General features: G+C 33.0%; 1 long non-coding RNA gene across 1 annotated transcript; it reads right to left on the reverse strand.

The window, feature by feature from the left end:
• Positions 1 to 2,342: 2,342 nt before the first annotated feature.
• LOC134280336 (uncharacterized) lies at positions 2,343 to 4,784 on the reverse strand. The gene is made up of 3 exons (XR_009994885.1): positions 4,734 to 4,784; positions 2,571 to 2,656; positions 2,343 to 2,458 (listed from the first exon to the last, which is right to left on the reverse strand). It is a non-coding gene; the product is annotated as an uncharacterized LOC134280336 (long non-coding RNA).
• Positions 4,785 to 14,577: the final 9,793 nt, after the last annotated feature.

Below are 14,577 nucleotides of genomic sequence, written 5' to 3' on the forward strand. Positions count from 1 at the left end.
TATCGGCAATTGTTTTATTGTGAAGCATGCATAAAATGTGAATCGTTACTGTGTCGGAGAAAATTTTACTGTATCGGGAGCAACACAGTAAAACAGCTCATGGAGAACCCTAGATACTATATTGAGAGAGATTTTGTATTCCTACAACAAAATATCAAAGTTTCAGAAAAATTGAATTTGAAGAAAAATTTGGTCTATCTATTGTGTCCTACACAGGGAAAAGTGGCTCGCATGATTTTCATATGAAATTCGCACGAATATCATGCAAATTCTTCGCACGAAAGGAGACGAAAAACAACTCGCATGATATTCGCATAAAAATGTCATGTGATTTTTAAATTAAATTCGCACGAATATCATGCAAAAACAAAATCGCATGAAATTCATGCGAAAAAAGAACCCAGGTTTCATATGAATATCATGCAATGACAAGCCCTAGAAATTGATATCAAACTATTATTTTTGAGTGCCCCAAAACTCAATCCATTAATTCTATCCATCAAATCCTTGGAAACACAATTTTCGCTACTTAAAAGTTCCTGCAAATGATTTTTTTTTCTTGGATAATTCCATGGATTTAATATCTTCTCTTTTTTCTTACTTAGTCAATTAATCCAGAAACAAGAAATGAATGATTATACATACAAAAAGTCACTTTCAATTTCAAAGAATCAAAACTTGTTTCTGGACTCCCTGACTAAGTAAAGACATTTGTTACATCAGCTTTTACATTGAAAACTAAAACCATTGATCTTTTTCTATCTTCTTTATTGAGGTTCTCGTCACATAAAATTTCTTTATCTTGAAGTTCTGTTGATGTGGTGTTGTTAGTAAACACTGAAAATACAAAAGGTAAACATTCTATAAGGTTATATTAAAATGCAAAATGGATAATAAATTTTCTGATTTAAATACCGGGTACTAGTATATGCTCTAAATGCCCTTAAGAAGGATTGATATTTCTTGGGCATGATCAGCTGCATGCCAGGTAAGATAATGTTCCCTTCATACTATAATATAAAAAGTTGTACGTTTTAGTGAAATTTCTATAAATTCTGTAAATTCGACCTTGCCTCATGACCTCTGTTTTGGAAATTTAATACAATGTATCTAATGATAATTATAATCAACCATTAGGACAGTATATTGAGATCTAGATCTTTCTTAAATACAATTATTAATTATTATGTTATGGCCAAGAATTTAAAATTCAATCCCTGTAACTTTGTCACTGCTTACATGAACAGCATGCATTATTATTTTACTGCCTCTGATGATAGTAAAGTAGCCTTTTTATATAGAATATATCTTCATGAAAGTTATTATTTTATATTTTAAAAGCATATCATGATATCTATAGTTCAAATTACCCTATGTTAGAGTTGGGATATAGTCCTTTAGACCTTTCAGTCACAAACAATTTTTGTCTATCTAAATGTTTCCATTATAGAATTGTGATTTAAAAACAAGAGACCCATAGGCCTTATAGGTCACCTGAGTATTATGTTACAACTTTCAAACAATTGAATTGGTTCTTGGTCTAAATCAAAGGCCATGAAATTCAAAATTTTGAAAGAGGCACTATTGCTTATCATAACTATATACTTAGCTTGCTTACTTTAGTTACATGTACTTAATACCCAGAGTTAGATCAGAGTAACAAAGAGAAAATGTCTTTCCACTTTTTAACCATTTGTGCACTCTACCCCACAGGAACCACTGACCCTGACTGATTTCAAAATTCTTGAAATGTTATCATAAAATTTATTTCAAATTAAATGGTTGATTATTACCAAAAAGAAAATTTCAAAGCATTAATTTATTTTCAGACTATGTAATTCCACCCCAATCCCAAGTACCCTGACCCAGGGGATCTGAAACTAACCATTTTGGAAAAGGCACCTTTCATCATCATTAATATGTACTTAATTAGAACACTGACATAATAATCAGGAGCAAAGGAAAAGGTTTTCGAGGAATTCATGCATTTTTTACTTTAATCATTCATTAGAGCCCCGCCCTAGCACAAAAACCTTGAACTTGAGTTTACGCAGGTGACGGTCACCTGGTGACCTAAAAATATGTGAATACATTTGTACTCTTTAGACCTTAAATATAGTAACAAATACCTATGCCAGGCTGTTCAAGATATGCTGCAACAATGATGTCTTGTTGTTCCTAATGTACATGTCTCTGTGCTTTAACAGTTTCCTCTTCAAGTGATCCACCAGTTACCACCTCCAGACTGTTCTCTGTAATATCGAACTTAAGAGTTTAGCTTATAAGTCGTGTACTGTTAGAGTTTTCAAACAATTCTGAGTGAAAGTAACAAATGCCTGTTCTAGGCTGTTCAAGATATGCTGTAACAAGGTGTTCATTGTTTTGTGAAACATATTTATGACTGCTTTAACAGGATCCTCTTCAAATTATCTATCAGTTTCCACCTCTAGACTGTTCTCTGTAATATAGAACTCTGGTTTAGATGGGAAAAATTTAATATGTGCAGCTTAGAAATAATTGTTAAGATTAAAGTGTCCAAATTAATTAAAATATTCATACAAATTACTTACATGTAGTCTTTTGACAAATCAGGATGATTTAGGATTACTCTGGTACTTGAAGTTTGATCTTGTGATGATTGACATTTTAACTGTGCCTACAGAGAAACTCAAAAATGTCAGTTTAAAAAAATTTTGTTCATCATCTCTATAACATATTTTATTACACAAGTCACAAGTATTCCATGAATTAACAAAGTTAACTATAATTTAACTTAATTTAGTATGAATGCTATAATGGTTTTGCTATGCATTCAATATTTAACACAATTGCTATACAATGTGATAAAATAATACATGTACTTAAATATTTTCATATTTCAATATATACAAGTGTAACAGGTGGTGAAAAGTCAAGTCTCAATCAAGACTTAAACCCAGGGCCTCTGACGTACAGTGCCAGCACTCTCATTCACTGAGCTATTGAGATCGCCCCAATATATTGACTGACTTTCACGCACCTGTTGACCCGGTACATCTGCAACAAATATTTCCCCTATTCTAGAATTTTCTTACCTGTTTGCATGTATCATATTAATTGTATAATCTTTGAGAGCTATCAGTGCAGTATAATGGAGTACCATCTGCTTATTACTAGCAAATACCTGTAAGTATGAAATACACATGTACAATATTTACTAAATATTTAAAACATAGCCGTAAAATAAATATTTGTTTGTTGGCAGTTGCCTACCGTCCCATAGAAAATGCATTATTGTGATTATAATTTTTTCTAGCCATTTGTAATAATTTTTTTCTCAATATTTTAGGACATTAAAACTATTCTATTTTTGACTTTGTTCAATTGTTGTTTACCAAACAGCTGTGATTTTGACAAGAGATAAAGAGTGGAGCATGTTCATATTTAGTGGGGGACAGTCTATGAAAAGTTCTATTATTTGTTATCCAACAAAATCTAAAAACATTGAAAAAAATGCCTTTAATATTACTACCTTCCTATCCAGTCTAAAAATTATAGGTTGGCAACTGCTTTTAGCTTGGCCATTATTATTTAGTAACCACAATAAAGAATAATTAATATAGACCTACAGTAGTGAGTATATTGTACGTGACAACTCATTATTGGAAAGTAACTAGGCTTAGACTCTGTGGCAGATTTAAGTTGGGGTGCACCCGGTGTGCGTCCCCCCCGCCCCCCTAAAATTGTCATAGTTATCATAAAACATGTATAGTTTTGTCGCGAAAATGTTTAAAATGTCTATATACTCGGTAGACCTCATTTTTACCCTACAAAACCTCTAGAGTACATGAACTTCAGGGGGTTTCGCCCCCAGGACCCCCACCAGGGCTTTGCCCTGGACCCACTGACTGGGGGCCTCAAGGCGGCAACCATACCCCCTGCTTAAACTCTTGCGCCCCCCTAACTTCAATTCTGGATCCGCCCCTGAGACTCCTGTCTTGCCTACTTGATAGGCCTATTATATAATGTACTACCATGATAACTAAGCTTCTTTATATCAGCATATATTTTTGAATGTACATGTACACAAGTTAAATACCTAATGGCTATAACAGCTGATATTTATTTAAAAAAAGAAGGCAGCTCTTTTTATGAGACCTTTACCAGGCATATCCTTTTTGACCAACTTCTTTGACATATTTTGCCTAGGAGTTATTCCCCTTAGCCATTTCCTAAATAAACAAACAAACAAACAAACAAGCCATCTTGTAGGGCAGAGCAGTGAATTTTCCTCTTTCATCAACCAATTTTAAACATACATGCCAGAAATATATGGAGGAAAATATTTACAATCTCAAGATTATGAATTAATAGAGGCTTTAACAAACGTATTTTCAAAAGAAAAATCGTGTTAACTTTACTTCAGTAACCAGTATGTTGAATGTTGCCCTACAACATGGCGGCCATGGGGAATATGGCTTGCTGGCTTGCTGCATTTTATATTTCAGACACTCAGGTGCAACAGTACTTTAAAAAACAAAATTAGGCTTATCCTAGTTCACTAAGCCTTTACAATAGTATCGTGATAATATAAGAATGCAGAGAGCCTGTGCCAGGTCCATCTTTCAACACATTGAACCAGCATTACGTTATCTATATCTGGATCTTTAAGTTGTCAACAAATATTTCCAAGAAAGTTATTACATCTATCTGGTATAAAAATTAGAAGATTCAAGATGACAATATACACTTACAGAAAATATGCAGTCGTTCTGATCTTTCTTGTCTGCTTTCTCAGCCGCATGATGACGTAATATGTGACGTAAGGCATTCCATAGTAAAACTACCTCTGGTTCCGTAACGTAAATTTTATAACCCTTGTCATCAAAGTTCGACTTTAACACGAAAATAGATTTTCAAGATATAAAAAATTGAATGACAAAAATTAAAGTGATAAGGTATTTCCCGATTCTGTGACGAATACGAAACCGAAAAGCCGATCGCGAATAAATCGGGTTCTACTTGCACTTCCTGTTACAGGAAAAAAAACAAGTCAGCGAAAGAACCTCGTGTGGCTTGTTCCAGACTTTCCTTTTGACTGATTGCGCTCTTATCCTTGAAACAAAGGTAAAAATGAATGCTTTTTAAAATCGTTTGCCATATTTTGTGTTTGTAATGCACTTATTTATTGATATTCAATTTGCAACGAAAATTTTCAGAGTTAATACGGATCTTGTTTTTAATTCAGGTTCTACCACAGGGGCATCTTACCCACTCTGTTCTCTACTTCACATATGAAAATACACAAGGGAAGAATCGAAGGTAGCACACGAGTGCAATCTGAAGGCCTCAGGTACTACCCTACTGTCATCCGAGTGAGTTATCTTTTCTTGGGCGAAGAGTTTCACATTGTGCAGAAAGCTGGGATTTTCGTTAGATAAAAGCTACTTCGATGGATATATTTGGAATATTTTAGTCTGGATAAGTACAAGGACATCATTTGCGCCAGTGCATTGCAGGATTTACGTAGCTTTTCTCAAGTAAGTTGTTTTTCGACTTTTTTTTAAAAAATCGTGTGCTACTTTCAATTCTTCCCTTGTGTATTTTTATATATGAAGTAGAGAACAGAGTGGGTAAGATGCCCCTATGCACAGGGTCTTTTGTTTTCCTCAAAGTATAATTTATTTTACATGCAGTACCATCAAAATGAACTTATTAAAAGTCAAATGTCGAACAATATATGTAGAGAGACAATTTCTTTTTCTATTTTCAATTTTCAAATTGGTAATTTTTTTTAGGGCTAGTTTTAATTTGGGACTCCTGTACTAGGAATATCATATCTTTAGCAGAATCGTGCCACTGAATTAAAAGGGAACTCTTTTTTTTTAGGTGCACTTGATGCAAAGTCCTTGATGGTGTGTATGCTGTTTGTCAACATCTGAAACCCACATGTATTTCAGGGTAGGTATGTTTACTCTTAATTTTCTTTCTTAAAAGGCGCATAAGGCATATTTTGTCTGATTTTAAAGTTTTGTCTCAGCATTTATTTCTTAAAATTATTTTTTATCTCATGAATTTCTGCTGAGAATCTAGTTAATCGATTAATCAAAGCTATATAGTAACACATACTAGTGAACTCTTTGTGTGAGACCAAATTGACAAGACATGGACCTTAGCTTTCAAGTGATATCATTGTATTTATTTTATTTCATGTCATCCTAATTTAGGAATTGGTTCCAATTGACCTCAACAATTGGAATATTAGTATGGGAAGATATAATTTTATAATAAAATTTCTTTGTAGGAAATAATTGTCAGGACCAAAGACTGAAAAAAAGACTGAAAAACTGCCTTTAAACACAGACATTATTCACATCAATGGATAAACTAGAAACATCAAATAAATATTACATTCGAATCATCAGAGACTGTCAATTTTTATCACTCACTGTGGCAGAAACACCTAAATAAACATTGAAATGTTAAATTTCTTTGTTCATTGCTTTTCTAATGATATATGAATATCGCAAAATATTTATGCGAATTTTGCACGATTTATGCATGAAAAACTGATAAATTTAAATTCGCATGTATATCATGCGAAAATAGGGTCACATGAAAATCGCATGAATTTCGCATAAATATTATATGGAACATTCGCATGAAATTTGCATGTGTGATTTTTCGCACGTTTTTTGTATGATTTTGCATGAATTTCATGCGAAAAGAAAATCGCATGAAAATCATGCGAGCCACTTTTCCCTGTGTACCTTAAGACCTGGAGAAAAAGCCATTGTAGTGAAGTCGGATTCTCAAGATCAACCTGGAGAACACTGGGTGTGTTAGTATGTAAGCAGTCCGGTGGTGGAATATTTTGATTCTCATGGATTTCTTCCCTTGCAAAAAGGAATTCAAGACTTTATCCAGCGTCATGCTCTCCTTCCATTTTTTTTAAAGATAATCAACCTTATAATAAAATTCATAGTTAAGATATCCAAGTGTTTCTTTCTTTACTGATCTTGTTTAAAATACATGTGTAATTACAATATGTTATTCATAAAGTTTAAGCATGCAATACCAGTGAGAGCTACATGTAGCTATTACCTCCCTTTTTTGCAAACATTTTCTATATGTGATTGAATTAAAAACATCAGTTTTAAGTTATAAATCTCATCTTATCATTTTATGACCTATGAAGTCACCTGCATGGCATAGTGGCTAGAGCGTCTGCTGGAGAGTTATGAGTAAGGAGTTGATCCATAAATTGCTGGTTCGAAATCCCACAGTCGGACATAGAGATGAAACTGTATATAGAGATGTCCTGTGTTGCAGAAGGTGCTAGCACCAAAAAGATCCCTCATTCCTCAATTAGCCATGTGTGCCAATTAAAGGATAAAATTTGCAGCTCTCCACCGACAATTGTTGGCATCCCCATATGAGTGAAAATTTCTCAAGAAAAATTTAAAAAAAAAACGTACAAATAAATAATAAACTATAAAGTCTTTGAATATGAAAATTCTTTTTTTTCTCTGGGAAAGGGATCATCAAATGATGTTTAGATACGGTTCATATGAGTAGGAAATTACTGCATCATCCCAGTTAGTATTCATGAATTCAACAACCATTTGTTATATGGTCTGAAAAATATAAAATGTTAATGCATTAACATAAAAGTATATGATTGATATTTTTATAATTCATCATAAAGTAATTGAATCAATAAGATAAAGTCACACTTGTTATCTTGAAATGCTCATGGGACTGCTGAAAAAATTGAGATATCCAAGAGATTCAGGGTAAGATATATAGAAAAAAAATGTCGTTCAAGGGACTTAAAAATGACTTTGATATCTTAATGTGTCCAAAATATCACTCAGAGTCAACTGTCAAAGATTTATACCAAAGTTCAACTCTAAACAGAGTATATAAAATTCATATACATTTATGCCATTCATAGCTACTAATTCAATCTATCATTGTTCATTAATAATCTGCATGAGAAAGAGATATGCGCAAAATGAGCAAATTAAATTAACAAAAGTAAATCATGTATATGCAAATCCAAATGTTTGCAAATCATTCATCCAATTTGTAATACTGTCATGAACGTCAACATACCCTAGGTAGTCAATTTTTTTTCATTTTAAGTGTACTTATTTAGACTGCGTTGTATTCACTTGTTTTCCAACAGTACACATTTTTCACATTATCTCAAATCCATTATTACTATCATGATGAGAGTTATGCCCCTTTTCTATAACACCAAAATATTGCTTTCTTTCTGAAAATTGTAGTTTTTTTTACCTTACATAGATATCAACTAAAGTCTCCATAAAATAGGAATTCAAATTATGAAAACGTTTATTATTGTAATCTCTTTATTTAACTTAATGCCAAGAAATGAACAAAACAATTTTCAAAAATTTACATAGGACTTTCAAGATAAACTTTCTGTTTCTAATTATGGCACATCCATTACCCTTGATTCTGAGATTCTGTACTAGGATGTATTCGTTCAAAAAATATGATGTATCGTGGCCCTGATAATCTTGAATAGATTTCATAATAAATGGCTTCAGCCTAAAATATTCAAGAATAAAACTTTAACCACCCACTGTGGACCCACCCTACCCTATAGCTATATGATCTGAACAAATCTAAATCTGCTCTTAACTATCTTAGAGTGACTAATAATGACCTGCCTATTCTTGAAAAGAATTAAAATTTAATTTTTTGTCTACCGATTACTATTGTTCTCTCTATTTTATTGCTGTACTCTATTTACCTCAATAACATATCATCACCAGTAATCAACAAACCTTCTCTTTGGACTTGACACCCTTTCCTTAAATTCTCGTGGTTGAAGCTTTCATCAAATAATTTTTGTTACAGCTGAACTACAAATATGATTAATAAGTTAATACAATCCTTTACATTTGATAAATCCAAATAAAATACAAGCATTTGCAATAATGTAGAAAGAAAACTTCATGAAAAATACTGACAAATATCAATGCACTACATGCAAATCAGAAAAATATGTAATGCAATCATTTACAGTTTTGCATAATATGTTGATTCATGTTTCAGCATAATTTTCAGTTCATTAAATTGTTTGCTGAAACAGACAACTAACTGTATTTATAATTTCTCTTTTAATGGATTTTCTTCTGCCTTCGAACTTACATGTACTATTATGCAGCATGGTAATGTGAGAATTTTTTCACCCATTCTTTGTCATTAAGGTATCTGCTCAAAATAGAACAGAATGTGTTTAAATCTTTTGAGAATTAAACAAAAATCACTGATGCATGATTTTCAATTATATTGACCCTTTTATCAACATCTCTCTCACTCTTCCTCTTTATCTCTCCAACTATATATAACTTTACACAGGATTCTTTCAAACATTGATAAACATGTACATGTAGATATTGGAGTGATTGGGCACGCTTAATATTATTTATTTGTTCATTCAGATCAACATGATCAGGATAATAATAATCAAATAATAATGTTGCATATTAAATATGTTATAATTTTATCCTTACAGTTACATATACAATACTCACAACAGGCAAACCTTGAACTTGCACATCACTGTCTTCAGAGTATATCCTGCAAGAATCATTCGATCATTGCACATTACAAATGAATTGATTTGATTTTCTATTTTAAAAGATTATATTTGATTTTTTGTTTTATTTTAATGAAATTATAATTTTTCTGCATTTAATACAGTATCATGTGCATTCATAATAAAGAAAATTTTCAAATTCAATCAACAATGTCATTATTCAAAAGAAAAGACATACATTGAATACATGTAAAGATCAGTGAAGCCCATACATGTATTTCAAAAGTGGAGAAAAAAAATTCTTGTGTGTATAATTTGTGTGGGATGGTGCATATCATTAAAAAAACGAACGACAAAAAGGACGGAATGTCTCGATAGCTGACTTTACAATGCAGGGCTAAAAATAATTGAAGGCCCACGTGACTGGGTTCAGTGAATTCTTATTATCTAGGCTAGTACATGGTAGGCGGCATCTGTCTTTTGGGTCAGGTCTATGTACCGGTATAACAAAATAGAAATTATATTTGGGATAGTAACTTGACAGGCTTGTTTCAAAGTTCTGTCATTTTGGAATCCTGTTTTGTTCAGATTAATTATTTGTCTAACTGTATATCACATTATATAAACAAAATATAACTATTACATTTATCAGGATTATTATTATTATGGTTTTGGGTCAGTCTCTTTTTATTAAATCTAGTAGCCTAGTGGGATAGTGATATTATGATGACCTGACCAGTAAAAGGCCTGAGTGATCAGTGAAAAAAAACTATTTCTAGCCTGGGCCTACAATGATTTAACATTTTTGCTTCATTATGTACATTTTCTAAATTCAATAATGTTTGTTTATTACCTTATAGGGTCAATTGTGTTGTTTTTGTCAAACCTGGAGATGGCTGTTCAAAATGTACTCTACCTGCAATAGACAAACAAAATAGAAAATTACTTTTCAATTAACACATTGAAATAATTAAACAATTTGTAAATTAAATACATGTATTCTTACACACAAAAATGCAAAACATCAATGTAAATTATCTTAAGCAATATCTTTACACGGATTGATGCACTCATGCATGTAATATATTATACCCCCGGTTGAAAAACGGGAGGGTATATTAAGTAATAGGTATGTCTGTCCGTCTGTTATGCTTTAGTGTACCCATCTCTTATCCGCTAATTCTTCTCATACCACTGAGTGATATTTGATGACTTTCACAGAATCTATATTACATATTGCAATTGTGCATCTTCTATTTTACTTTTTGATCCGCCACATATTTGTCCCATAGCAAAACATGGACACAGTCATTATATTCATATGAGATTACGAGGTGGGTATCATTTAGTGTCACAGCTCATTGCTCACAGTACCTCTAGTTTTATAATATTTATACTATTTCAGTAGCTTCTTTTAGATGGGCAATACTTTAAAAGGGAGAAAAGTGGTACACATAGAAATATTCATAAATTTTAATAAACTGCATATATGATTGATTGATTGCTGTTTACATGTTGTTTAGAATGTCCCTCTCGAGATTTTTTCACTCATATGGAGACGCCACCACTTGCCAGTGGAGGGATACAAATTTTGGGTGAGGGTCTTTGAGCAGGGAGGAATCTTTTTTTGTGCCAGCACCTACAGCGACACAGGGCCTCCGTTTATAGTACGGTCTCATCCAAAGGACAGGTCTCCACGTCCCGCAGTGGGATTCGAACCCGCGACGTAAGGATTGACTCCTTACTTCCCGACTCTAGAGAAGACGCTCTATTCACTGCGCCACGCTGGCGACAACTGCATATGTGAAGTTTCATACCTGGTATATATACACAAGTATGTGAGAACTGCATTGACATCATCTGATCATTGAAATTCTATTATGATAAATTAGAAAAGTAACAACCATATTTTGATCAGTAGGCTCTAGTGAAAATGCATGACTGATATAAACAGCTAACACTATTAAAACTGCAAACAAATGTAAACACACATTTAATCCTTTATCCAGGTACACATGTATATGTGTTGAGGAAATTCGGAAGAAATTCTTGTGCATACACACGAGTACGGACAGAATTAAATTTTAGTCTCTTGATATTTGAAAAAAAAAACACATATGGTTCTCCCAAATCACTGAGTATTGATAAGTAAGAATCATGACTTTTATAAGCGTAACTCTGCATATGGATGAATTGTAGACTACCTTACAAGTAGGGTCGAACTGTAGCACACCTGCATTTTCTCTTCATTTTAGACTTGCTATTAACAACATGCCCTAAAATATTTAGCCATTTTGTGCTACAGGTAATCGAAAAAATAAATGACATTCTACTAACGAGTGTTTTTGTTTATTAAATCAATGTATGTGGGTTAATCTTGACCATCACAACTACTCCCTTCCACGTGGAAACATGTTTACAAAATCGAGAGGTGCTGTTTTGATACTTTTAAGTCCAATAGCACTTGACAGAATAAGAAACTGCAAACCTACTTTCACCTTTCAGGTAAAGAAACGTTTGTTTTTCAAAAATCTGCAATTTACAAATCTTATAAATCGAGTTAACATAAAGTTTTACCTCTTTTTTCATGTTGAATTTCTCTCTAGATTTTCACCTGTAGCAAGTTGGTCTCGCTGAATTCTCGCAAGAAAAGCTGTTCGGACGTTCACGAATTTTGTTCATATTTTATTACGTTTATCTTCGAATTCTTCCGATTTATGCTAATGAAGTTAGGAGGTGTGTTCTGTACGCAATAGCTGGACACGTGGCGGAAGTGTGGACGGGCAAAGAATATGAACAACTGATTGACGAGAAACTTCTGCGGGCTCTAGGAATGTTTCAGGCTGTTTGTGGGACCAATATTTATGCAAACAGTTCTCAGTCTGAGTACGCACTCCCATTTCATTCCGCCGGGGAAGGAGTGCGACCAGGAAATCAAGATATTTAGTATTATATACCAACAAGTATTCAACTTCTTTACAAATAGCGATGAATGAAAAAAAAAATTACGTATGGTATCAAATTCCTTCTACTTTAACTAGGACTTTCTGATCTCTCTAATGTTCTCTCTACTTCTGTTGTGTGTTCATGATTATTATTAAACCATCATCTCTATTTTAAAATAACTTCTTCAAGCAAATTCAAAGTATTGTGATATTCCACCATCGATGTCTTTGCGTGATGAGATGTAATGTAATGTAAAATAGGTCATTCAGAAGTTATCACCAAAGTGAAGGGATCAGAAATTTTAGCATGCTTGTGAATAACTTGTCATAGGTATCATATCGAATATAAAATCCCATCTCTTCTCAATCAAAAATCATGAGGAAAAATTAACATCTGTGAAAAATGGGCCAAACTTTAAGGTCACGGGGTCTAAAATCAAAAAAAATATTAAAAAAGGTCTTGTCACACGCAATATATAGTTTTCATATGACAACTCTATCTCTTTTCATTCAAAAGTTCTGACCAATGTTAAAGTTTGTATAAAGTAGGTCAAACTTCAAGGTTAGGAAGTCAAAAACATAGTTTTTTTTAGAATGTCAATCACAGTTTATATATATGTGTTATATAAAAGCTCTCTTCTCATTCTAAAAGTTATGGAAAACTCGGTGTAATGTTAACTTCTTAAAAAGTACTTCAAGGTCAAGTGGTCAGGATAACTTACATGTATCTGTTAAACATTTTCAATTAAACACTTCACAGAATAGGAGATGTTGGACCGGCCGGATGTAATAGGAGATGTTGGACCGGCCCAGAATAGGAGATGTTGGACCGGCCGGATGTATTTCTGCGTCACCTCAAGATTCGGCGAAGTGGATTCGATTCATGGCCTCTGGAGGAAAAACAGTGGATGGATATCAATTGATTCATCCAGATGTTTTCAAGGAAATCATTGAACCACAAATGTTATTAGATGCTTTTTCCAGAAATCGATTCCGTCTTGACGAGGATTTCCCTATCCAGGCCTCCGGGACCTGGTACGGATACGGGTTGTATGGCGGGTCATATAGAGGTACGTGTGTATACGTCGTATATATTTATTTGCCATAAATGATAGTGCAATGTACCCGGGTATTCATGTACCCTTGGGCCCCTATCTCGTTTATAAATCACCTACAGTGTTATAGTGTGTAGAGCAACCTCGAACAAAACTCTAGGGCGATGATCACGGTAAATAAAAATTTCTGTTTGAAAGCACATCCGTTTAATTATCTGAAGAATTATAAAGAGTCTATGGTTATTCAATAATGTTTGTGAGGCTCTACTCAGCCATTTTATTAAATCGTCCGTTCAAGAATAATCAGACCTCTTTTTTAAAAGGTCATCAATTTGCTTAAAATCCTTATCAAGTCTTATAACTTGAAAACATTCAAGCAGATTATTTTAGTAAAATTTTCATTTACAATGGTTGATCTATATCTGAAAATATTTTTCAATTGTGCGATTAAAAATGCGGTCTGTTTACAGTTGATAGATTCGCTGACAATAAAATCCAAAAATTCAAAAAATTAAAAATTTAAAAATACAGAAAATTGTCCAAAAATTCGGAAATGATTGTACACATTTACCAAACGTGAGATTATGTACAATGATATTGTTAGTGTTTGCAGGATTTTTACGATGTAGTGAACTGGTTAACTTGAAAATATGCAACTTGAAATTTCAGTATAATTATGTAATATTGAACATTGACAGCTCCAAGGCAGACGTTTATATGATTGGGAATAATATTTTAATTTCAAAAATCGATAATCCGACGTGTCCCGCTGCTTGGTTACTGAATTACAAAAAACCTGCATAATCGGATTTCAATTTCGACCAATATATTTTTAGATCAGTGAGTTATTTTAGATTTAAGTAAGTGTGCAAGTTAGTTGTCAAAATACATCGCTTTCGTAAATAAGAGCAAGGGAAATAATTCTAGATGCTTTGACAGAGATTGGATAAAACAGGAAAGAATTTTGTCTTCACAGATTACGTAGTTGTTGACGAAGGCCGCAGCGAACATTAATTTACCA

This window comes from Saccostrea cucullata, unplaced genomic scaffold (genome assembly GCF_032062105.1).
Source record: "Saccostrea cucullata isolate Sc308-1 unplaced genomic scaffold, CSIRO_AGI_Scuc_v1 ctg1228, whole genome shotgun sequence".
NCBI lineage: Eukaryota > Metazoa > Mollusca > Bivalvia > Ostreida > Ostreidae > Saccostrea > Saccostrea cuccullata.